This window comes from Castor canadensis, chromosome 13, assembly GCF_047511655.1.
Source record: "Castor canadensis chromosome 13, mCasCan1.hap1v2, whole genome shotgun sequence".
NCBI classification, from domain to species: domain Eukaryota; kingdom Metazoa; phylum Chordata; class Mammalia; order Rodentia; family Castoridae; genus Castor; species Castor canadensis.
In genome coordinates, this window is record NC_133398.1 from 71,463,080 (window position 1) to 71,487,150 (window position 24,071).

Consider the following 24,071-nt stretch of genomic DNA (forward strand, 5'->3'; position numbering starts at 1 on the left):
TCTCAACCAGCAAAAACCCTTGTTCCTTCCTATTACTGCTTATACTCTCTCTACAACAAAATTAGAAATAAGGGCAAAATAGTTTCTGCTGGGTATTGGGGGGGGAGAGGGAGGGGGCGGAGTGGGTGGTTAAGGGAGGGGGTGGGGGCAGGGGGGAGAAATGACCCAAGCCTTGTATGTACATATGAATAATAAAAGAAAAATGAAAAAAATAAAAAAAGATGTTAGGTCAGATGCAGAGGTGGTAGCAAATGGCTATTAAACAGGGACTGGATTGGAGTATAGATTTGGTGATATCTGTTGAAGGCGATGGTTTATGTATTTTGTGGTACTGGGGATTGAACCCAGGGCTTTGTGTAGAACGCTAAGCGAGTGTCTATCATTGAGCTCCAAGTTGATAGTTTAGACCCAGTGGCAAATGATTCTGAAGAAAGAAGGCTAGTTTGGCCTGAACCAGGTAGGTTTAGAGGAAGATCCATAACTAATCTTTTTTTTTTTTGGTGAGGCTGGGTCTTCACACTTGCAAAGCAAGCACCCTACCACTTGAACCACCCACCTGGTCCATTTTGCTCTGGTAATTTTGGAGATGGGGGTCTTGAGAACTATTTGTCCAGCTGGCCTCAAACCAGAAACCTCCCAATCTCAGCCTCCCAGGTAGTGAGGCTGAGAGGTGTGAGCCACCAGTGCTCAGCAATAGTAATTTTTTTTTTTTAACTCTTTGATAATTCTTTTACATTGTATAGTCTGCTTTTCTTATTGTGTTCCTTACACTCGGTCATCTAAGTAGTAAATAGGTAAGTGTTATATATGGAAATATTAAGTGGGGGAAAATTAAATGTTTGCATACACTCAAATGGTGTGCTTGTAGTAGAGCTAAAAAAAAAATGGAAACTGGCTGTTTCCCTCTACTGTCATTTGGGGTCTTTTCCAGCTCCCTGGAAGCAGACCACACCCTGCAAAATAGCCTGCTGTGACATTAGTTCATGTCCCCATGTATACTTCTAAAGCCTAGTAGCTGTTAAGCTACCCACTGAAGAAGGAGGTCCACTCTTTTACTCCAGAAGAAAGAAATAAAAGTAATTAGTTCAAAGGAAATGCCAGGCTACTCTGTGATTTTTTTTTGGTGGTACTGGATTTTGAACTCAGGGCCTCACGCTTACTAAGCAGGTGCTCTACCACTTGAGCCACACCTCCAGGCTTCTGACCTATGAATTTTTTATGTTCTATTTTAAACTTCTGGAAAGAGAACTTGAGTATCTTGACTTAAAAGCTTTTTTGGATCATGCATATTTAAAAAAAATGTAAATAGATAAGTGAATCTCCCCTCCCCCTCCCCACCGAAGTACTGGGGCTTGAATGTAGGGCCTTGCACTTGCTAGGCAGATGCTCTACCATTTGAGTCCCTCCACCAGCCACTAAATTAGTGATTTTTAGTTAGAGGTTGTAGGTGTAGGTTAATTCTGAGGGAATTAACTAAATAAATGTGTACTTCTAAAGAACTTCTAGAATTAGAAGGAAAATGTCATAGAACTACATATCTGGAAGGGGTATTTTGGCTAGATTTCTTCTTTTTGTGTTATTGTCCTTACGTTATAAACGAATTCACCCAAACAGGGCAACTAAAATGAATAAGTAAATTAGAAAGATGAATGATCTCATTTATGGAAGAAAAGCAAATTCTTTGTGATATTTACTAAAGCAGTTATTTTCCTAACAAAAGACCCAGTTTTAATGTTGTATGAGATCACCATACATTACATTTTGTAAGAGCTGTATATTAAATGCTGGGATCAAAATTCCAGTAGCCAAATTGAAACACTGAAACATGCCATTTATAAAACATTGTGTCACTTTCATTGCAGTAAAACAGCTTCCCATGGGTGACAAGTTTTACTGGATTGTGCTGTGGTTAGCTCAGGCTAGGTTTCTTTGAAAGGGTCATGCAGTGATTTTGATCTGGCGTCATTAGAAACACAATTTGCTAGAACAAAGACTGCTGTGTGAGTGTAATTACATCTTCCTGTCTGATTACATGAAGAGCTTTTTTCAGGGGTGGCTGCTGAAGCCAACCAAGTTCAAATTCAGCCTGTAAAAGAATTCTTGTGACTAACTGGTCCTAATTGTTTGCAGAACAACCAGTGGGAGTAATATTCTAGAGTACTCTGGAAATGAACTATTCCAAGACTCAGTGGTTTATCCTTTGCTTTTCCCTACTTTATGTGGTCGGATTATATTAATTGTATAATCTGGCAGTGAAGAGAGGGCTCCTACTCTTTTGGGGGTGTTAGCAGTGGTAGAAAAGTTACCTTTTCTTCCATTCCATCTTATTGTCTTTTTTTTTTGGTGGTGGTACTGGGGTTTGAACTCAGGGTCTCACACTTGCCAGGCAGGCACTCTGATACTTGAGTCATACTGACAGCCTCAATCCTCTCATCTTATAAATGGGGAAACTGAGGCTTAGGGAATGGTTGAGAGGTTATTTCAATCATTGAATTTCAGACTTTTTTGTTTATATACTCCTATCATATTTGTAAGCACTTCCTAATTTGTAAGGGAGATACCTTAATGCAACTAAAATGTATTAGTTCTCAAGGTAAATATTAGAAATATTTAAAAGTATAAACACAAGCTGGGTGTGGTGGTATATGCCTGTAATCCCATCACTCAGGAGGCTGAGTCAGGAGGATCTTGAGCTCAAGGCCAGACTGGGCAAAAGAAAGCAAAATGCACAAATGCAAGCATAAACATTGATATTTTTAAGGAGTGAGAGAACAAAAGGGAAATAGATGACTCAATATTTTCTTCCTCAGTTCTAAAGAATATTGGTGTGTTCAACCATTTTGGAAAATACTGTTAAATTATTTTAGGTCATTCATTAGGGGTGAGGTGGGGGGGAGAGAGAGAGAGGGAGAGAGAGAGAGAGAGAGATATTGAGAGAGAGAGAACAGAAGAAACTTTAGATAAAGCTATTAAAGGAAAAGAAAATCTATAGAGATAGTTCAAAATTCTTGGGGTTGGGGGGAATGGAGGCATGACTCAAGTAGTAGACCACTTGTCTAGCAAGTTCAAGGCCCTGAATTTAAAACCCAGTACCACAGGAAAAAAAGAAAAAGGAAAAGGAAAGAAAGAAATGTTCTTGGGAAATCAGGAGATGGCTAATCAGAACTGTTACATAAAGATTCCCATTCTGTTCTAGATCCCCTTCATATGAGTTTACTTAATCCCAACTGAGAGTGGCACCTAGCCATTCTCTCTCTCTCTCTGTCTTTTTCTTTTTTTGGTGTACTGGGGTTTGAACTCCCAGCCTCACACTTGCTAGGCAGAGCATGCTAGGCAGATGCTCTACCACCTGAGCCATTCCACTAGCCCTATTTGAGTTTGTTTAGACAAGCAGCATCAATTCCACACATACACTTCCAACATAGCTTGAAAGAATTGCTGAGGGAGGAGGTATAAGTCAGAACTTTTTCAGAAACACATTACAGTTCAAGGTCACAAAAGTCAATTTATAGCTTTAATAGCTGGGATCTCGTTGTCTTCCACACAGTTGGGTCCAGAAGCACAAAGGATGTCGTGACATTTCTCTTAGTGCTGCTGCTCTCAACACCTAGTGAAGAGCCCATGCCTGCCATTGGTCCTAACTCCCTGTCAGCTCTGGTTACTACTCCAATGGCAAGAGGACAATCCTCTTTTAATGTTATGTTTTCATCCCAGAGAAGACTGGTTAGTCCAGTCTGGGTTGTGTGTACCATGATCCATGAAATGGGTCACCATGATGGATGTCTCATGTTTTCCTTATGGACAAAAGGAAAGAAGATTCTTTAGTTTTTATTTTTTTATTAGCATATAATAGTTGTAGAGGGGAATACATTGTGATATTTACGTATGTGCTTACAATATATCTTAGATTTGCCCCCTCCATCACTCTCCCTCTTTCCTCCTCCCCCCTTCTTAGAGCAATTTCAACTGGTTTCATTCTTCTGTTTCATATATGGATACAAAATACATCCACCATATTCACCCTCATCCCCCCTTTGAAAGGAAGGTTCTTGAAGCCAAGGGGATATTCTTACCAAAAAAGAGGAAAAGATAGATACTGAATACCTATAAATAAGATATTTTCATGCTAACAGGGATCACCCCATTGGGTTTTAGAGATATTTTAAAAATATTATAAAACCTACAATGGCTTTGTAACTGATTAATCTTTGCTTTGCTACTGACCCAAGCAAGAGGTTTATAGAAGTCAAAAATGCATTGCTATAAAATGACAACTGGAATTCCTCATTTGTCCAAGCACAGTCTTGCAGAGAGATATTTGTAGAAAGAGCAAATCTGTTTCTGATTTTAGTACATCCAGAGGCAGGTAGGCTTTTTACCAATTATTGCCAGACCTTGTCCTGCACCATTAGTACGTGAAGGATTAGCGGTCTCAAAGATTTATGTGCGGATTAATTGGGGAGTCTACATTAGATAGCCGTGTTTAAAACCCTGTCATTCCTGCAGGTCATTAGTGCTTTGTTCAGAGTTCTTTAGCCTCATAGAACACTGACATTGCGAGGAGATCTGAAAGACCTCTTTCTTCTTCCTGGTTTGGATTCCTACCCCCCCGCCCCCATTCTCTAACTCTTGTGTTTGACAGGTATAGCTGGGGATACATACAGCATCAAAAGGAGTAGTAGCTTCCAGTTGAGCAAACATTAGTTCAGTCGTTATAGAATTTACAGGACCTTGGACTGAGAAAGACAGGATGAGATATAAGAAATACATGGCTATTCTGGAAGCAGCAGTGGGTGTCACCCCTCTCAACAAAAGAGAACTTCTACCTGAGAGCAGAAGACATGTGAACCTGTGGCAGCACCCTGGGTAAGCAGAGGCATCTGGAAACTTCTATAGATATAAATCCTTTTTGGCTATTGGGGGCCCAGAGAGAGAGACTAGGTCATCTCTCTCGTGGGAATAATAGATACTAAGTTCTTCATTGAGAGCTTATTTCTTCTTGGTGGGAATGGTGTTCCCAGACTGATTGAAAAAATAGTGATGATGTTTTTGGATAACACCTGAAAAGATAAAGTAACAGGTGCGTTGAGAGCCCATTTTTACAATCTTTTTTTTTTTTTTTTTTGCGGTACTAGGACTTGAACTCAGGGCCTTCACCTTGAGCCACTCTACCAGCCATATTTTTGTGAAGGATTTTTTCAAGATAGGGTCTCATGGAACTATTTGCCCGGGCTGGCTTCGAATTGTGATTCTCCTGATCTCTGCCTCCTGAGTAGCCAGGATTACAGACATGAGCCACTGGCTCCCAGCTCCATTTTTACAATCTTAGATGTTTTAATTTTCTGATTTAGAAAAATTTTTTAACATGGTCTGCAAATGTAGCAATGCTTATGGATGAAGAAAATTTTTTTAACAATGTAAGTGTTTTTCTGACTAAAGTGTACAGTTGGAGGCTGGGGGGGTGTAGCTTAGTGATAGAGCACTTGCTTAGCAGGAAGTGAGGCCCTGGGTTCCAGACCCACCTCACCCCCTTACCCCTGCAAAACAGTGGGCAAAAGGGTTCGGCAGACATTATTTCAGGGAAATGCTTTTCTTATCATGGTACTTTTCCTGTTGCAGCTCTTTGTAAAGTCCCAGTGATTTAGCAAGCTGAAGAAGGAGTTGGAAGTGCTTTTCTGCCTGGTTACAGGCCTCATTTCAACCTTTTTTCCCCCTACAATCCTACTTTTGTGTCTTTTAGACATTGAGAAGTAGTTCAGTTTAAGGTGGCTGTGTGTTAGACAATATTTCTAGGGTCTGAATTTAATTTTTAAATTGCCTTAGCCACACAGTGGCAGGCCCAATCAAGTTGGTATATCAAATGATATTTCTTTGTTAAAATGTGAATATTCCTGGCTTATTTGTGCCCTAGAAATGGTAGACATTCTTTACTGAAGATTCAGAAAATACAGAAAAATAAAGGGGACTCCCCCATGGTTCCATCTCCTAAGAGAACTGCTAGGATCACTAGCCAGTGGTTTTCCATGGAGGTGGAGATGGAGAATCCCTCCTTTCTTGTTCAGCAGTGTCGTTGGGGCACTCAGGGTGCTCCTAGCATTGAGGACAACCTCCCATAAAAGAATTATCGAGTCCAAAATTGATTTAGATAGATTTTCTTCCTAGTTGTAAATGGTACTTCTTATTAGAAGAAAAATAGATAATTCTTTTGGTGAGTTCTCAGAATGCAATGAAATTTTGAGACATTATTGTATTATTATTTTAGTTCTTCTCTAGAAAGTAAAAGGAAGTGTGTACATTTGTGGAGGGGCAAGATGTATAGAGTTACTGTGAGTTAATGTGGCTAGCAAGGGCTGTGGAAGTCAGGTTGTAATGACCAAATTGTGATTACCTCGTGCAGGCAGGCATTCTTACCTCTTGAGCCACTCCACCAGTCCTTTTTTGTGATGGGTTTTTGTGAGAAAGGGTCTCTTGAACTATTTGCCCTGGGCTGGCTTTGAACTACAATCCTCCTGATCTCTGCCTCCTGAATAGCTAGGATTATAGGCGTGAGCCACCAGCACCAATTCAAACTGTGATTCTTTAAGGAGCCTCTGGACCTGTGCATACCGAATCCTGGACCTTGGTGGTGGAAGAACAGCACTTTAGGCTGGGAGGATCTTTTGTCAGAATGGCAAACAGGTTTCATACATTATACAGGTGTCAGTGGTGGGCGACTGCTTAAAGCGTCTAACTAGGGAGGACCCAAGGCCAAATCTGGGCTTACTGATTGCAGTTGATTTAGGGGTGTTTTTTCTGGACATCTAATTAGGGAATTGGCAGCTATGACACATGGTCTCTATAGTTGCCATTTCTGAATTCTAATTTAGTCTCCACATTGTCTTAGTAGGAGACTCAGCCTCATTTGAGTCATCATGATCAAGAGCTGGTTCCTCAGACAGAAACTGGATCTTCTTAGCTCCTGCCTCAGGACTGTCATGACGAGTGTTGTGCAAACAAGGTCATGAGTCAGATGTGTAAATTGATTGACTAGTTTTTGTTTGGAGATAGCCTTTCTCTTTTTAAGTTTTCTTTTTATTCTTGTGTTGGATGGGGGTACAATGTGGCATTTACAGAAGTTCTTACAGTATATCAAATATCATACTTGAATTCACCCCCTTCACCATTCTCCTTTATCCCTCCCCCTTTCCCTGCAAATGGAATGAGTACCTAGAAGGAACCATGTCTGCCTCACCTCATTTCCCCAAATCAAGCCACACAGAAGTCAAATTATTCGTTACCTTTATAAGGAAAGTTAAATGGGTGTTTTGTTGTTGTTGTTTTAGACAAAATAGTCCCTTAAGCCTGATGACATAGCACTGCCTCAGAGGTAAAAGAGATCGTCCCCGAATCTGTAAAATTCTCAGTTCTGAATACACATGGACAAAACCCTGCTTCACCAATTCCCAGTTTTTGTTTTCTGACCCAGGTTTGGCTTCCTGACCCAGCCTTTCGAGGGACATATTTGTATCCCTCACTAAGCTTATAGGGAACACTCCTTTCTGGGTATCTTACAAGGTTTACTTCCTGCTGTCATGTGTTAATTTCTTAAACTTTTTTTTTTGGTAGTACTGGGGTTTGAACTTAGGGCCTCATGCTTGCTAGGCAGGTGTTCTACAGCTCCAGCCACTCCCCCAGCTCTTATTTCTTAAACTTTAATGTGTACATGAGTCACTGTTGAGATGCAGATTCTGCTTGTGTGGGTCAGGATGGGGCCTGAAGCTCTGCATTTCTCACAAGCTCCCAAACAGCACTGTCTGCCCAGGTGAGGCTGAAGTCCAGGGGATGCAGTCGTTCAGCCCCTGGACCACACTGTGAGCGGCTCGCTGCAGAGGTGCACTCTTGTGTATCTCTTGACCTTGCAATGTCTGATGTTCCCCATGGCTTTTAGTCCCAGTATCTCCCCTCCCAGAAGATGTTAAAGATCTCAGTGGGAAGAAGAGGTTGTTGGCTCTGCTTCTATGGAGGGAACTCTTCATGAACATTCTGAACCAAGACTTCTGGGCTCATTGGCTAAACAGTGAGCCAGTGTTTCTTCCAAGAATCCCATCCCTTTCATTCTCAGATAGTTGTCTGCTTGAGGCGACACACACGCAGTACTGTACAGTTTTCAGGGGAGCTAAGTTGTGTATAAGACATAATCGGGAGTCAGGCACAGTCCACTCTTCAAAAGCTTGAGGAATCCGCCCTGCCTCTCCTGTGTTTAGGAAGAAGACTTTATTCAGTAAACTGTACAGTTGGTCAAAGCTGCTACCAAACGACAGTTGACTGAGTTTTGCAGGTTTACTGAAACAGAGATGAGAGGTGTAGACATGTGCACATTTACCTCACTGTAGCACAGTAGGTCTTCAGCAAATACCTGCCAGCACTTTCTCGCTTTCAGTATAGGCACAAATGAAGAAAGGAAACAAACAAACAAAAATTTGACACTCAAACACAAAAATACTGAGCCAACCTAACCTTCCTTCCTTCCTTCATCCTCCCTCCGTCTCTCCCTCAGTCCCTTCCCTCCTTTCTTCCTCCCTTCCTCCCTTCCTCCCTTCCTCCATCCATCCCAGTATGGGGATTTGAACTCAGGGCCTCACATTTGCTAGGCAAGCAGCTAACACTTGTGCCACACCCCAGTCCTGGATTTTCCTTTCAAAATTTGTAAAGGTTTTCAATTTTAACTCATGTTACCTGATGAGAATTTTACATATCTGTCAAAACAATTGAAAATAAAGAATATATTTTACTTGTTTCTGCCAAGTTTTTTCTGAATTTGTAGGCCCCAGTTAACAATGGTATATTTTAGAAAGAGCTGACTGTTACTGGTGTTTTCCAGTCAAAAAACCCTGGAATATTACAAAAAAAAAAAAAAAAAAGTCAGAAAGTTAAAATCCGTTGTCTTAGAAATGAAAAAAAAAAACTGAGTTAAAAAGTAAACCATTTCAATAAAAGAAAAGCTCTCTTTGGAGCTGATACCTAGAGAAAAATTCCATATTCAGGCCAAATGCTTAGGAAACACTTCTTGATTTGCTAGCCATTTATTTATCTTTGGAAGTAATAATGGAGACGACATGGGGCTGGACTCTAATCCGCTGCTTGCTTTGTGGGATGTCCAGATGGCCTCGGTTATCCTCTGCCTACATTTCCTGCTGATCCTAGGAGAAGGGAAGTGGTCTTCGCCTGTGCAAATAAAATCAGCCCCGTCCTCCACTTCTGTTTTGCCCTGTGGGAAATGGTGCGCTCTGCACACATGCCACAAGATACCTTGGGTAGCACACCAGCCCACTGTGCTGCCCAGCCCAGGCACCACCCAGAAATGAGCATGCCTCCTTGTAGTGGTGAAAGCAAGGGGTATGATAGTGTGTGGCTGGGGTATTTCTTGGGTTTTCTTATACTGAGGGGTAAAAGAGAAAGCACCATTGTTTCTGATGACGGGCAACTCACAATGTTATCATAAGACAGTGTTAATGGAAGCTGTGAAAAACAAATTCCCTTTTAGTTTAAAATGCTTTCTCTCTGTTGTACTTTTTTAAATGGTAAGTTTAAAAACATTTTATTAGTATATAATAGTTGTACAGGGGGATACATTGTGATATTCACATATGCTTACAATGTATCTTAGTTGGATTTACCCTCACCCTTCCCCTCTCCCCCACTTCTTAGAACAATTTCAACAGGTTTCCTTCTTCTATTTTTCAAATATGGATACAAAACACATCCACCATATTCCTCCTTTCTTTGTGCCCACCCTCCTGCCACTGGTATCCATCACCAGAAAAGACCTATTTTTTTTCTTCTTCCTTTTATTAAATGGTAAGTTTTAATGTATATTTTATCATAGTAATAGAAAAGCTTCCTTGCCAGGCATGGTGGTGCATGTCTGTAATTCTAGCACTTCAGAAGCTCAGGCAGGAGGATTGTGAGTTTGAGGCCAGCCTGAGCTACATAGTGAGATCCTGTCTCCAAAAAAAAAAAAAAAAAAAAAAAAAGAAGGATTCTTTAGCTATTTCACCTCTGTGAATTCTCAGAAGATCTCTTTCCTCAGATTGATCCGCGGTGAATTGATGATTCCAAACTGTGTGCTTACTAATTTTCTTCATTTTTTAAAAACTGAAACCACTGGGGCAGCCATTCCACTATACCCGAGACGAAAGAAAACATACGTAAACCTTGGGCGTGAGTGTTCATTCATAATAGCCAGAGTAGAAGCAACCCACCCAAATGTCCACCAACTGACCAATAAATAGATTCATAAAATGTGGTATATCCATACAGTGGTATATTATTTGCCCATAAAAAGTAATGAAGGTCTGATACATGTTGCACCGAGGATGAACCTTGAAAGTGGTGTGCCAAGTAAAAATGGTGGTTGAGTGCCACCAGTGTCCAGTTCTATGAAATATACAAATAGGGAAATCTATAGAACAAAAATTTGATTGGTAGTTACATGGGACCCGGGGGTAGGGAAGGAATTAGAGGGTTAGGAAGTGATGGCTTAAGGGATGTAGGGTTAATTTTTAGGAATAATGAAACTGTTCTCAAATGGAATATGGTGCTGGTTGCACAAGTCTGTGAATACACTAAAAGCCACACTATAAGGGTGAATTACATGGTACATGAACTTCTGTGTATTTCCCAAGATCTCACTATGCTGGGAATGACCGTATTGGATTTTTAACCATGCTGTGTTTTGCAGGGTGCGGAGTACCACCTTATTATCCTCTCCTTGCGAGTGGGACTGGCACCCCAGCTGCAAGCAGAAGAGCTCCACAAAGCACAGACCTGCGCCTGCACACAGGTGGCTTTCCCAGGTACTTACTTGTTTGTCTCTTATCAGCCTACTGACTCCACCAAAAATTTGGTGTGAATTATTTCACATCATATATGCAGTCAAAAACAAAAAAGAAAAAAATTTAAAAAAGAATAGATATAGTCAAGATCACCATTTTTGATGTTGATATGTAAATTTCCAAAGAAAATTTGATAGGAAACATCTTGCCTGCATTTATGTCTGAATTGCTAAGTGTAACTTTGCCAAGGATTGGTGAATGCATTTTCTTGGCCTAGCATATCAGGACAACTCCTCTGGCTCCTAACAAATGTCTGGCTGGTGGGATTGGTATTCTGGGGTTGGAGGTCATTTTGGTAGGCCACGTTTTGTTCATTGTTGTTGAGGTAGTAAACTTATGTAACAGTGGTTAGCACTTCGCTGAAGATATAAAAGACAGGATGCTGGCTGCTGGAGATTAATTATGTACAAGCTTTTAGTGAAAGAGCTAAGAGTGTGTATTATCTATTTACTGATTCAATTTTAAGGGTGAATTACATAAGATTTACAAGGTATTAAATTTTATTTGGACGGATGCTGGGATGTGTTTGTTCTTGGTTACACTTTAACCCCTGATTATAGGCCAGTCCATAGCTGGCTGGGATGAGGTTGGAGTTTTTTTCGTGTGCTTGACTCTTAATTCCTATCTGTTTAAGCTGGAAGCTCTCTCCTGGGTGGCTTCCAGCCCACGTGTGAGAGCTGGAGTTGAGTGCCGTGTGACCTGCACACTCCAGACTGCTGCTGCCTTCTTGTGGTGTGCTGTCTCCGAGCCTCAGATCCTAAGGGGCATGAGGCTAGATGATTTCATGAATAGCAAGAATGGGCACATACCAAGTCTGGTTGTCTCAATGGGGACGTCGTTAGTCAGACTTTTTCACTGTGATAAGATACCTGATGTTAACAGCTTAAGGAGAGGAAAGATTTTTTTGGCTTCATGCTTGCTAGGCGGGTGCTGTACTGCTTGAGACACACCTTACAGTCCTTTTAGCTCTGGTTATTTTGGAGACAGGGTTTCGCTTTTTGCCCAGGCCAACCTGGACTTCTATTTTATGCTTCCCACCATTGCTGGGATGACAGGTTTGTGTCATCATGCCCAAGCTTCTTTTCTGTTGAGATGGGGTCTCATGAACTTTTTTGCCCAGGCTGTCCTGGAACTGCAATTCTCCCCATCTAAGCCTCCTCTGTAGCTTGAGATGATAACAGGTGAGTGATACTACACACAGCCTTTTTTTTGGTAGTTCTGAGGATCCAACCCAAGGCTAGGCAAGTGCTCTACTGCTGTTTGTTTTGAGACAGGGCCTTGCTACATAGCCCAGGCTGACTTGGAACCCATGATCCTCCTACCGCGGCCTCCTGAGTGTTGGGATTCAAGGTGTGAGCCACCAGGCCCGACTAATAGCAGCTTTTTATACTAAGTCTACAAACTAGAACACTTAACCCCTAAACTCAGGCTGGTAAACAGGTTTCTCTTAAAAACCAGTTCGGATCAATTGCTAGTGGCTGCCTGAAGTTAAGAATTCCTAGGTGCTATTGGAGTTTGTTGAGCAAGGATGCTGGGTGGAGGAAGGTGTCTGTAGAGTCTGCTCTTGACCCATGGTTTCTGATCATCAGCCCCCATCCATCCTCCTCTACCATCTTGAAGTCTCTTCTGGAGAGCACTATTTGCCTGCTGTCTTGCTACTTTAAGGGGTTTGATTATCACCTTTCTGCTTTGACAACATCAGTTAAGAATCCAGAGCAGACTCACTTCCAAGATGTGGGATCTCATTGTTAGGCAATTTAGATGCCTTACAGCTGACACTGACTCACTCCACCATCTGGGCTTAGAAAAGTGAGTTGGAGATGAAAGCTTGAGAGCTTCTCTTCTATTCCTCTGGGAGCCCCTCTGTCATTCACCCTTCCTTGGAGCTTCTCTGTCTGCAGGAATTCTGGGAGTTCCCACCTGCAGTCAGACCTCACACTGGATGGGACAGACCCAGGGCAATGGTTCTCAAACTTCAGAGGGCTTGTTCAGGGGAACTCTGGGCCCCATGCCCAGAGTTTCTGCTCTGGCAGCCTGAGGCAAGGCCCAGAACCTCGCATGTCTAACAAGTTCCCAGACTGGCCTCTGCTTGTGCTTTGCAGACCATACCTAAGGGAGCCCTAACCCACAGTGCTCCTTTAATAGCTGGTTAGAGTAGAGCCTTGTGTGTGGGGAAACAGAGTTCCCTACCTGCGGTTCTTTCCTCCCAGTTTTAAGGAGTAGTTCACACAGCCCTGCCTAAGGGACATTTGGAGGAATCTAAATTTTCGGTCTAATTTGGGACCTGTAATTGCACTTCTGGGAGAAAAGACTGCACTGGTGTTTGTCCCCTTACAGAGGATGTGGCAGAAGGTCAGGGGAGGACTCCTGACTCAGGTCATAGCTGAGAGGTAACCTGAGATGAAAAGTTGGTGGCCAGGTGTGTCAAGGGCAGAAAAGAAACTTAGGGGGCACAGACTATACCTCAGAGGTTCTAGAGATGCCACACTAGGCTACAAGAGAAGGCCTGTGTATGTCCTGAGAATGTCATTGTGATTCTGATGTGAAATGCAGTGTCTACCAGTGGTAATAGTAATTAATAATAATAAAAAAAAATTTGGTGCATACTGTGTAATTGGGTGCTGTGCTAAATGCTTTACTTGACGTGGTCTCCTTTAAGTCTCACACCTGTCCCATGAGCTGCGGGCACAGCCATCAGCCATCCCATCTGTGCTGCTTGCTGGGGTGGCAGTAATAAAGCAGTGGGTGATTGAAGTCACAGGAATCTATTGTGTCACAGTTCTGGAGAGTGGGAGTTCAGGTCAAGGCGTCAAGGTTGGTTCGCTGTGAGAGCTGGGAAGTTCATGGGGTGGCCTCTTAGCTCATAGATGATTGTCGTCTCCACTTCCTTACATTTCTTTCCTATGAATGGCCCTGTGCCCACAATTCCCCTTTTATCAGGACATCAGTAATTTTGGAGGAAGGCCCCCTTTCAAGACCTTACTTTATCTTCATTACTTCTGAAGACCTGCCTCCAAATAAGGCCTCATTCTGAGGTGTTGGAGTCAACACTTCAACATATGAATTTTGAGGAAATACAAGTCAACCTGTCACACTAAAACCAGAGTTTTGGACACCAGCCCCCAAACTCCTGGCCTTCCACCTGTCAGATCCAGCCTGTTGCCCCTGTATACCAAATAAAGAGACATGGTGAAGGGTAGAGAAAGGAGATTTATTACATGGCCCAGGACACTCTAGGGGAAGAGGCAGAATAAGCACTCAGTCCATCTTCAGCCATCTTTGGGGGAAAGACATGAGCTATATAGGTTTAAGTAGACAAAGAATTAGGGGCAGAGGGAGAGAGATATGCAAGGTTAAACAGTCCTAGTCATAGGTGTGGTCTTTTTGGTCATTATCTCATTTGTTCTTTGAGGTTTCCATAGCCATTGTTATTGCTGTCATTACTTGAGAGGAGTGATCTGGTTCCCAAAACATGGTTACCGCTGCTCCAAGGTGCAGCCTCATCATTATAGGTTATTGTCCTCATTTGGAGGAGTGAACTGTCCTGCAAGGCTCTGCTATTCATTTAGGGGTAGTTTAAGTCCCTTGTCATGAAGTTGCTACTAATCATTCCTGTCCTTCCTTGAGTCCAAGGTGGCTGCAGAAGAGAATGAGTGGCTCAGAGCAAAGGACAACAGGTACAAAATAGAGACAGGGATACCAAACTTTTCTCCTGCTTTTAGTTAATTTGTGGGCCCAACTAAGGACTCAGTGCTTTTCAGCAAAAATGGCTCAACACCCCTTCCACCCTGAAGAAATGGAAGCTTAGAGCTTGGGCTGTGCCCAAATCACATAGCCACTAAGCTGAACCACAAAAACTTGCATTTTTGTAGGTCAAGAACTGCCAGTGGCTCACACCTGTAATCCTAGCTACTCAGGAGGTAGAGATCAGGAGGACTGTGGTTTGAAGCCAGCCCAAGCAAATAGTTCATGAGACCCTATCTCAAAAAACCCTTCACAAAAATAGGGCTGTGGAGTGGGTCAAGGTGAAGGCCCTAAGTTCAAGTCCCAGTACTACAAAAAAAAAAAAAAAGCCAGATCATAGCAATGTCCTAAGATTGAACCTAAAGAGTAGAGGAACTGGGGTTTGTTGAAACCCACTCCTAGCTGTGCTCTCTCACTGGCTTGTAGCATCCTTTTGTTTGTTTTTGTTTTTGCCATATTTCCTTTTGGTTCACCAGGCAAAACAGTGTTGTGGAAATCAGGGTCTCAAGCCACTACTCTGGTGGCTTTGGGTTCTTGAGTCTGTAGATAAAATTCTCTGATTAATTAATTCCTTAATTAATTTTGTGGTGCTGGGGATTGAACGCAGGGTCTTGTGCATGCTAGGCAAGTGCTCTACCGCTGAGCTACACTTCAAGCACATAGGTACTCATATTTCAGAGCCCTGTCTTTTGTGTTATCAGGGTACTGTTGGGAAATTATTAGAATACGAAGCATTTAAAATTCATGAAAGAAAGGGGCTGTGCTTTCTCAGCTGCTGCTGTTTTTAAACACGGAATACCTATAAATACATAGGTTATCTGAGAACAGATGTCTTGTCCTTTATTTCCTTCCCAAACCTGCCTGTTTGTAAAAATGGTAGACTAACAATGTGTTGTTAGCTCTTAACATTTGGATTTACCTGTACATTTATTTGAAGTTTCTTCAGCATTCAGGGATGTGAGCAAATTAGCGACTGCTGGTAATAGAGATTTCATTCAAGTAGCTTTACCAATACCCACGTGATAGTTCCCTTTTTTTCTTCCCTTAAGTATTTAAATGAGAGAGCAGTGCTCCAAATAATAATCTATGAAGTGTTAGTCATCTTAACAATTTAAGCAAACATTCATCATCAGGAGAAAGTGGAATTGCCATTGGCATTTAAGTGGGAGAAAAACCAAAATAAGAGGATTTTGTTCTTAACTCTCTAATGTTTTAGTAAAGTCAAATATGTTTTCCAAACAAAAATGAGGACTGGTGGAATACCTCAAGTGGTAGAGTACCAGCCTAGCAAGAGTGACACCCTGAATTCAAACCCCAGCACTGCCAAAAAACAAAACAAAACAAACTCAGACAAAAAGGAGAGTGCATGCTTTACTCATTAAATAAATAAGACAAAGCTTTGGCCTTCTGGTTTATCCCCAGAAATCTTCCAAATCTGGACTGTTTTTGTGTTTGGTTTTTGGAGTCAAGGTCTCACTAGGTAGCCTCAGACTCCCAAGTGCTGGGATTATGGGTATGTACCACCACTCCTGGCTACATCTTAAGTGTAACACATGGATGATTAACACTCAAGCTAGTTTCTCATCACATACTTTTTTGCAGGGGAGTTATGAACTCAGGGCTTCACTCTTGCTAAGCAGGTGCTCTACTGCTTGAGCCATGCCTCCAGCCTCCAAGTCTCCAGCCTTCAAGGTAGTTTCTGAAACACAAATTTGTATTCTGCATGTTCAAAAGAAACCCCAGAGCCCTAGCCTTCTCTTAATTTTCACAGCCAAATGTCTGAAATGGATTCTTTGTGCATCTCATCCCTTTTCCTTCCCACCACCTGCCCTTCTTTCCATCATTCTGTCCTCTACCTCTGCCAGTTGCTTAGAGGTTCTGTGGTTGGCTCTGGGGCCTATGTGTCAGGCACAGCACTGCCTAAGAAACCTCAGATGGAGAGGCTTTCACCACAGGGAAAGCTGCAGTCTGGTGGGAACCAGTTGTCATCATGTCTTGGGTGGTTACCTGTTGGGCCCTCCTGGTACTGTGGCTGTGTGGGGAAGCCTGAAGGGAGCTTATTTTATGATCCCCACTTAACTTGATGAAACTGGGATGAAAAATTTGCATTTAGCTTCTGGTTGAGGGTGGAGGTCACCATGAAGCCTGATTTTGATCTTTTATTCCCATCAGCTGATTGGCTGGTGACACAGTTTTTAGATCAGCCTGTTTGGGTTGTTTTAGAGGTAATCTGGTTGTGCAGTGAGATCAGAGAAGTCTGGAAAGGATCCTCCCTCACACCTAATCATAATTATTTGATATTCAAAAAAGTACTGATTTTTGGAAAAACATATATATGATTATAATTATTGCTATTTTCTATTGCTATTAAATGTAATTATCTACCAAAAAACTAAAGTAACTGTACATAACTAAAAAGATTCTTTTGGTAGTGCTAGGGTTTGAACTCAGTGTCTCATGCTTGCTAGGCAGGTGCTGTACCACTTGAGCCACTCCACCAGCTATTTTTACTTTTGATCTTAAGTCTGGTTACTAAAATAATTAACTCCATTAACATACTTTGCAAGAGATTTCATAATATGTTAAAGTTAAGTTCTTCTCTTCTGTTGGCTTTCACTCAGTGGAATAATCATGGTAGACCAGAGGGATGATTTCCCAAGAGTTAGAAGAAGAGTCAGGAGACTTGAGCAGCTGGAGGCAGTGTTCCAGCAGAGGCAGAACTAGGTCAGGAAGAGAGAAGATGGTAAGAAGTTGTGTCATTGGGAACAATAGCTAGGATTGGTTCTGAACAAAATAATTGAAGAAAATTATATAGTGTTTCAAATGTAAATCTCAAGGAGCTCTGAATCTCTCAGAAGTAAACTTGGTTTCTTTGTTTAAAAACTCAGATCATAATTTTGGGGGAAGGAAAATCCCCTTACATTCCTTCCTGAGATGGATGCAACATGGCTTCTTGTGTTTAACCCAGTCCTCACTTCCCTGATGAGCAAAGAACTTGATGTACCTCCTAGAAGCCCACCCTAATTCCCATGGCTCCACACCCTTCTTCCTTCCCTCAGTCACTCTAGGCTGTGTGGAGTAGCTTGGTGCAGTCTTAGCCTCCTAGATAGCAGCCAGGTAAGCTGTCCCAGAGGTCCTGGAACAGACAGGCTCAGAGACCAAAACCAAGCCATCTGATCACCATTATTCCACTTGAAAACAGGTGGTGAGAAGCAAGGGGAAGAGATGGAACCTGTTACCATGATGAGTTTAGCATCCAAAGGAGTGAAAGAGTCACACTTTAGGAACTCTATGGTGCAGTGTTCCTGTGTCCAATCTCTGTGGTGTTAGCTTGATGGTATGGTCACAAGACCAGAGTGAGGGGTCAAACAAGAGGCTCCAGCAGAGGGCAGGTGTCTGCTGCCAGCACGTGCTTGCTCCATGGGAGGGACGTTGGGTGGCCTGCCTGGCCAGTAGCTGTAGCTCACCAAGGATTTGTACTTTGTAGCTCAGTGTAGAGTCTACATGGGGCCACCAGGGGTGACCAGTGGTAGGAATGGCAGAGCTGTCAATCTAGAGGTAATTTGAGGATCTTTAAATAGTAAAGTATTAACTCAGCCAATTCAGGTAGATATATATGTATGTATATATGTTTATAAGTCTGTCTATCCACCTATCTGTCTCTCTCTCTCTCATATATAGATGTGTATGTGTGTGTGTGTGTTTTGACTGTAGTGGGATTTGAACTCAGGGTCTTGCACTCGCTCAGTAAGCAGGTGCTCTGTCACTTGAGCCACACCCCTCGACTTTTTTGTTGGTTTACTTTTCATGTAGGTTCTGTGTTTTTCCCCAGGACTAGCCTAGACCAAAGTCCTCCTTCTAATGGCTCTAGCACAGCCGGAACCACAGGGAAGTGCCATTACAACTGGTTTATTGGTTGAGATGTGGGTCTTGCTAACTTTTTGCCCAGACTCATCTCAAACTTTGGTCCTCCTGATCTCTACATCCTGAGTAACTGGATCACAACTCCACCTTCTTGCCCTAGCATAGATTCTTACACATGGAATATTATGCAGCTAGAAAAATGATGGCATATATTTGTATTCTATGAAAAAAAACAGTCAAGTAATTGTTTTTTCTTTTGATGCTGGGGATTGAACTCAGGGCTTCCTACATGGTAAGCACACATTCTGCCACTGAGCTATACCTTTGCCCTATAGCAGTAGTCCTATGTAGAAATGACAGGTTACAGAAGAACATGTGTGGTGTACACAAAGTGTGTAGGGTTAAACATAATATCCATGTGCATATCTGTTCAGAGATCCTGGGAGGATGCTCATCTAGTTAGTACCAGTAATTGGCTCTGATGGTGGTAACTTTTTTTTTTTTGCAGTATTGGAGTTTGAACTTGGTGCCTACACTTTGAGCCATTCTACCAGCCCTTTTTTTTTGTGATGGATGTTTCTGAGATATGATCTTGTGAACTATTTGCCTGGGCTAGCTTTGAACCTCAATCTTCCTGGTCTCTCCTGAGTAGTTAGGATCATAGGTGTGAGCCACTGACGCCCAGCAGTGGTGGCGTTTTAATTGCATTTTATTTACTGAGATCCAGGGCCTCAGGAATGCTTGGCAAGCACTCAATCACTGAGCTATCTCCCCAACCACAGGATTTTTTTTTTGTTTGTTTTAAATTTAATTGCTTCTTTTAAGAACTGTTACATCACAAGCTTGTGATGTAGAGTTCTTGTCTGGCATGTGCAGGGTTTGAACCCTAGCACTGTAAAAAACTAAAACCCAACAAACAAAAACACTCCAGAAATGTTGCATCACTAACATTTTTTTTTGGCAGCCCTGTGGGTTGAACTCAAGGCCTCATACTTGGAATGCAGGCATTCTACCCCTTGAACCATTCATTCTGCTAGCCTCTTTTTTTTTTTTTTTACTACATTTTTGTTATCTATTTTGTGATTTGAGTAAATGAGCAATAATCAGGGGTATAAAAATAGTAATTGATACCTAACTGTATGTGTGCATACAAACAAAAATTCAAATGAATCTAACAGGATTTCTTTTGTAAACCAGACACAACATTTTGCAAATCATTTCTTTTATACCCTTCAAAATGTTTTATCCAAGGAGAGGAGGTAAATGTTGCAAACCTGTCATCCCATATACTGGGAAGGTAAAGAGAGAGGATCGCTTGAGCACAGGAGTTTAAGGACAGCCTGGGCAAAGCAGGGGTGGTGGAGTGACTCAAGTGGTAGAGTGCCTGCCTAGCAAGCACGAGGCCCTGAGTTCAAACCCAGTACCACCAAAAACTAAAACAAACAGACAAAAAAAGAAACAGTCTTCTCAAAAACAAAAAAGTTTTACCTGCCATCAAGGTTGTAGTCTTCCTGTCTTGTGTCAAAGAATTGTAATAGTGTCCCTTTAACCTAATTTCCAAGACCTTAGTGATGGTGAGAATCACTTGGGGGTTCAGGTTCATGCTTAGAAATATCAACTCCCCAGGCCCCTTCTCAGACCTGCCGCATCAGTCACTGGAGAGGAGCCTGGGATGCTGTTGTGGTATTGTTTTGTTTGGGGGAGATGTTGCTTTTAACAAATACCTCAGTTGTTTATTGTCATCAGAGAAATTTAGGAGCCTGTTCTATAGAACATAAGCATTAGAATCACATTTTCCATTTTAATCGGTTGGGTCCTGCAAGGCCTTCCTCAGGCCCATTTTCTTTTGTTGGAAGAGTCTTCTGCTAAGCTTGACTGCCCTGAAAAGCTATTTGCTTTTCTAAGGCCACTATCAGTTCTGAAAATTCTTTTGAGAGTCTAGAAGATTCTCTAACAACTGCAATCTTTGTGGGACAGGGATATTGAATTCTTAGGGCTCATGGATTCTACTGATAATTTTTGAAAAGCCATTTAGGAAATGCAGAGGCCCCTCTGTTTTCCTGGAGGACCTGGGTGTCTCATGAGGACGGACCCCTGGGCCCTTCTTATGTCAGAGTCCCTGTCTTTATTTTGTGTTTTTCTTAAAGTAATTTTTTGGGAGCTCTGAGATTCACTTAGACTCCAGAATCTCTTTTCCATCAGTGATTCTAGTTAACTAACTGATTGGCTAGAGTCTAATTGTATTTATATGCCTTTTAAAAATATTGCATAGGAGCCAGGTGTGAGTAGCTCATGCCTGTAATCCTAGCTACTCAGGAGGTAGTCAGGCAAATAGTTCGCGGGACTCAGGGCTTTGTGTTTGCAAAGCAGGTGGTACTCTACCACTTGAGCTACACATCGGTCTATTTTGCTCTGGTTATCTTGGTGATGGCAGTCTTGGAAACTATCTGCCTGGGCTGGGTTCGAACCACAATTCTCCCAATCTCAGGCTCCCAAGTAGCTAGCATTACAGGTGTGAGACACTGTGTCCAGCTTACTCCAGGCTTTCTTATTGCAATAGAGGCAATGCATACAATGACTGTAGGGGTCATCTAACTATGAAGAGAATGGCTTTGAATCTGGTAGAGCAGGATTTCCATTCTGCATAAACTGGCTACTATACCTGATGATGACCTTGGGCAAGTTGCTTTCCTCTCTAAAGCGGCTTCTTTACCTGTAAAGCAGAAACAATAATACTTATGCAGAGTCATTGTGAGCAGGAACCTGAGTCAGTGTTATGTATGAAAGGCCCTTGATACACACTGTGCATTTAATCATCCATTACTAATCAGGATTTCTGAGGTTTTGTGTGTTGTTAATGGAGGCTAAAAAGTGGCTTGTGTTCCTGAAGAGACAGTGGCTTGTATGGAGTCCTCAATGTAAACAGTAGTAAGCTAGTGAAAACCATGGCACGAAACACAACAATGGGATTGGACTATGAGCACATGATAAAAGCGAGAGCACACAAGGGAGGGGTGAGGATAGGTAAGACACCTAAAAAACTAGCTAGCATTTGTTGCCCTTAACGCAGAGAAACTAAGGCAGATACCTTAAAGCAACTGAGGCCAATAGGAAAAGGGGACCAGGAACTAGAGAAAATGTTAGATCAAAAAGAATTAACCTAGAAGGTAACACACACGCACAGGAAATCAATGTGAGTCAATGCCCTGTATAGCTATCCTTATCTCAACCAGCAAAAACCCTTGTTCCTTCCTATTATTGCTTATACTCTCTCTACAACAAAATTAGAAATAAGGGCAAAATAGTTTCTGCTGGGTATTGAGGGGGTGGGGGAGAGGGAGGGGGCGGAGTGGGTGGTAAGGGAGGGGGTGGGGGCGGGGGGGCGGAGAAATGACCCAAGCCTTGTATGCACATATGAATAATAAAAGAAAAAAAAAAAAGAAAAGAAAACCGTGGCACGGCAGAGTCGGGTGCCTCTGAGGACCCAGCATTCTGCCAGGAGTTCCTTAACTGTGCTCTCAAGGCAGGGCCTTTCTAATCCAGACCAGGCTCCAGAAGATGTTTCTTAGGCTGGGCATGATGGTACATGCCTGTAATCCCAGCACTCAGGAGGCAAAGGCAGGAAGATCATGAGTTTGAGGTTAGCCTGGCTACACAGTGTGACCCTGTCTCAAAAAAATAAAATAAAATATAAAATAAAATAAAATAAAATAATAAATGCTTCTTGGCTCCCTAGGAGTGGAGTTGAGAAAGCTTTGGCTCTGTCCCTTGTTGGAGAAGTGAGTATCAGCTTGGTGTCTGCTGGCCTGAACATGCCCAAACCAGCTCTAGCATTCACCCAAAAGCCTACCATAGTCATTTTAAACTACAGTCACCTCCTTCTACCCTAGAGCTCTGCCCAGACACCAGCCTAGGCCTCCTCAGACTTTTAATCCTTTCCTAGGGCCATGAAGAGAGAGAGAGAGAGAGAGAGAGAGAGAGAGAGGTCCATTAATCCCATCACGATGGTCTCACTCTTATTATCTAACCTAAATTTAATTACCTTCCTAACCCTACCTGCAAATCCCATAGCACCGGGATTACCATTTAGGCCATAGATGACTCTGAATTGCACAGCTAATTCATTGTCATCTGTGAGGACAGGCAAACCCATTCCATCCAGAAACACTGTGAGGTTTTTTTTTGGCTGTACTGGGGCTTGAACTGAGGGCCTACACCTTGAGCCACTCCACCAGCCCTATTTTTTTGTGAAGGGTTTTCTGAGATAGGGTCTCGCAGAACTATTTGCCGGGTCTAGCTTTGAACCTCAATCATTTGATCTCTGCCTCTTGGTAGCTAGGATATAGGCATGAGCCACCAGCATCTGGCTTTGGGGTTCTCAACACCAGGGAAAGGATGCTTGGTTTGGGATTCATGCTACCAGCAGGTAGAAGAGAAGGTGAGTAGAAAGGCACCATCTACTAAGAACTTACTGTTTCTGCAGGTCTGACTACTTGTGCTCTTACAATGACCTCTTTTCATTACAGTAATAACATCCATGACAATGTATTACCAATAATAATTGTAATAAAGGTAAAAGAGAGAAACATGGATAATAGACTCCTTTGCTCTCCTTTTGCCACTGTCTTCTTATTATAAAGCCCCTCTGGACTTTCCTTCCCCTAGCCAGACAACCTCACCTTTCATTATCCTTTTAAACTTTCCAAAAGGCTTGTTTTGTGGTGAACAAAACACTGGATGGAGTCTACCTCCTTGCTTTTTTCTAGAACTTGACTCTCTCACTGTTTCCTGGTAGCCATTTAAGGGGCTGCTTCCTACTTTAAGCAGAAAGATAAATTTAAGCAAGAAACCAGGCTTGATGGTCCATGCCTGTAATTCTAGGGAGGCTGAGGCAGGAGGATGGAGCGACACAGGAATACCCTGTCTCAAAAAACCCAAAACAACAGAAAGGAAAGAAGGAAGGAAAGGAAAAAGAAATGAAAGGAGAAAGGAAAGAAAAGCAAAGAAATGAAAAAGAAAGAAAAGAAAAAGAAAGAAATCTAATGGCTCTGAGGTCTAGACAGAAGAACTCCTTCTGGGACAGGAATGAACTTGGCAGGGGCTCAGGAGTCACCACTGCTAAGAAAGGCTAGTGTGGCTCTAGGCAATGAACTTGGGAGAGTTGGGTGGGGTCAGCTCATGCAAACCTTGGTGGCCTTATTAACTAGCACTGTTACAGCGAAATACCGCAGATTTATTGGGGGTTTAAACCACAGCCCTTTATTTTTCATAATTCTGGAGGCTGGGAAATCCAAGATCAAGGTGCTGGCAAATTCCGTTCTCAGAAAAGGCCCTTTGGTTGGCTTGCAGGGATTTATTTTCTCAGTGTGTGCTCACGTGGCCTTTCCTAGGGCCATGAAGAGAGAGATCCATTAATCCCATCACGATTGTCCCACCCTTATAATCTAACCTGAATTTAATTACCTTCCTCTGACCCTACCTCCAAATCCCATTGCATTGGTGATTAATGCTGCAACACATGATCTGGGGAAGATACAGCACTGAGCCCATAACAGAAGCCAGGGAGGAAATGTGGATTGCTGAAAGTTT

The 24,071-nt window shown here is 42.3% G+C and overlaps 1 protein-coding gene across 3 annotated transcripts in view; it reads left to right on the forward strand.

Annotated features, from left to right (window-relative positions):
* The window catches only part of Tjp2 (tight junction protein 2), a 120,142-nt gene that overhangs the window by 19,685 nt on the left and 76,386 nt on the right, over nucleotides 1-24,071 (forward strand). For all 3 annotated transcript variants that reach the window (XM_074051999.1, XM_074051996.1, XM_074051992.1), the window contains one exon: nucleotides 10,721-10,835. The gene's annotated coding sequence lies outside the window, so the exon portion shown is untranslated. Of the gene's footprint in view, nucleotides 1-10,720; nucleotides 10,836-24,071 lie in introns of those variants that run through there.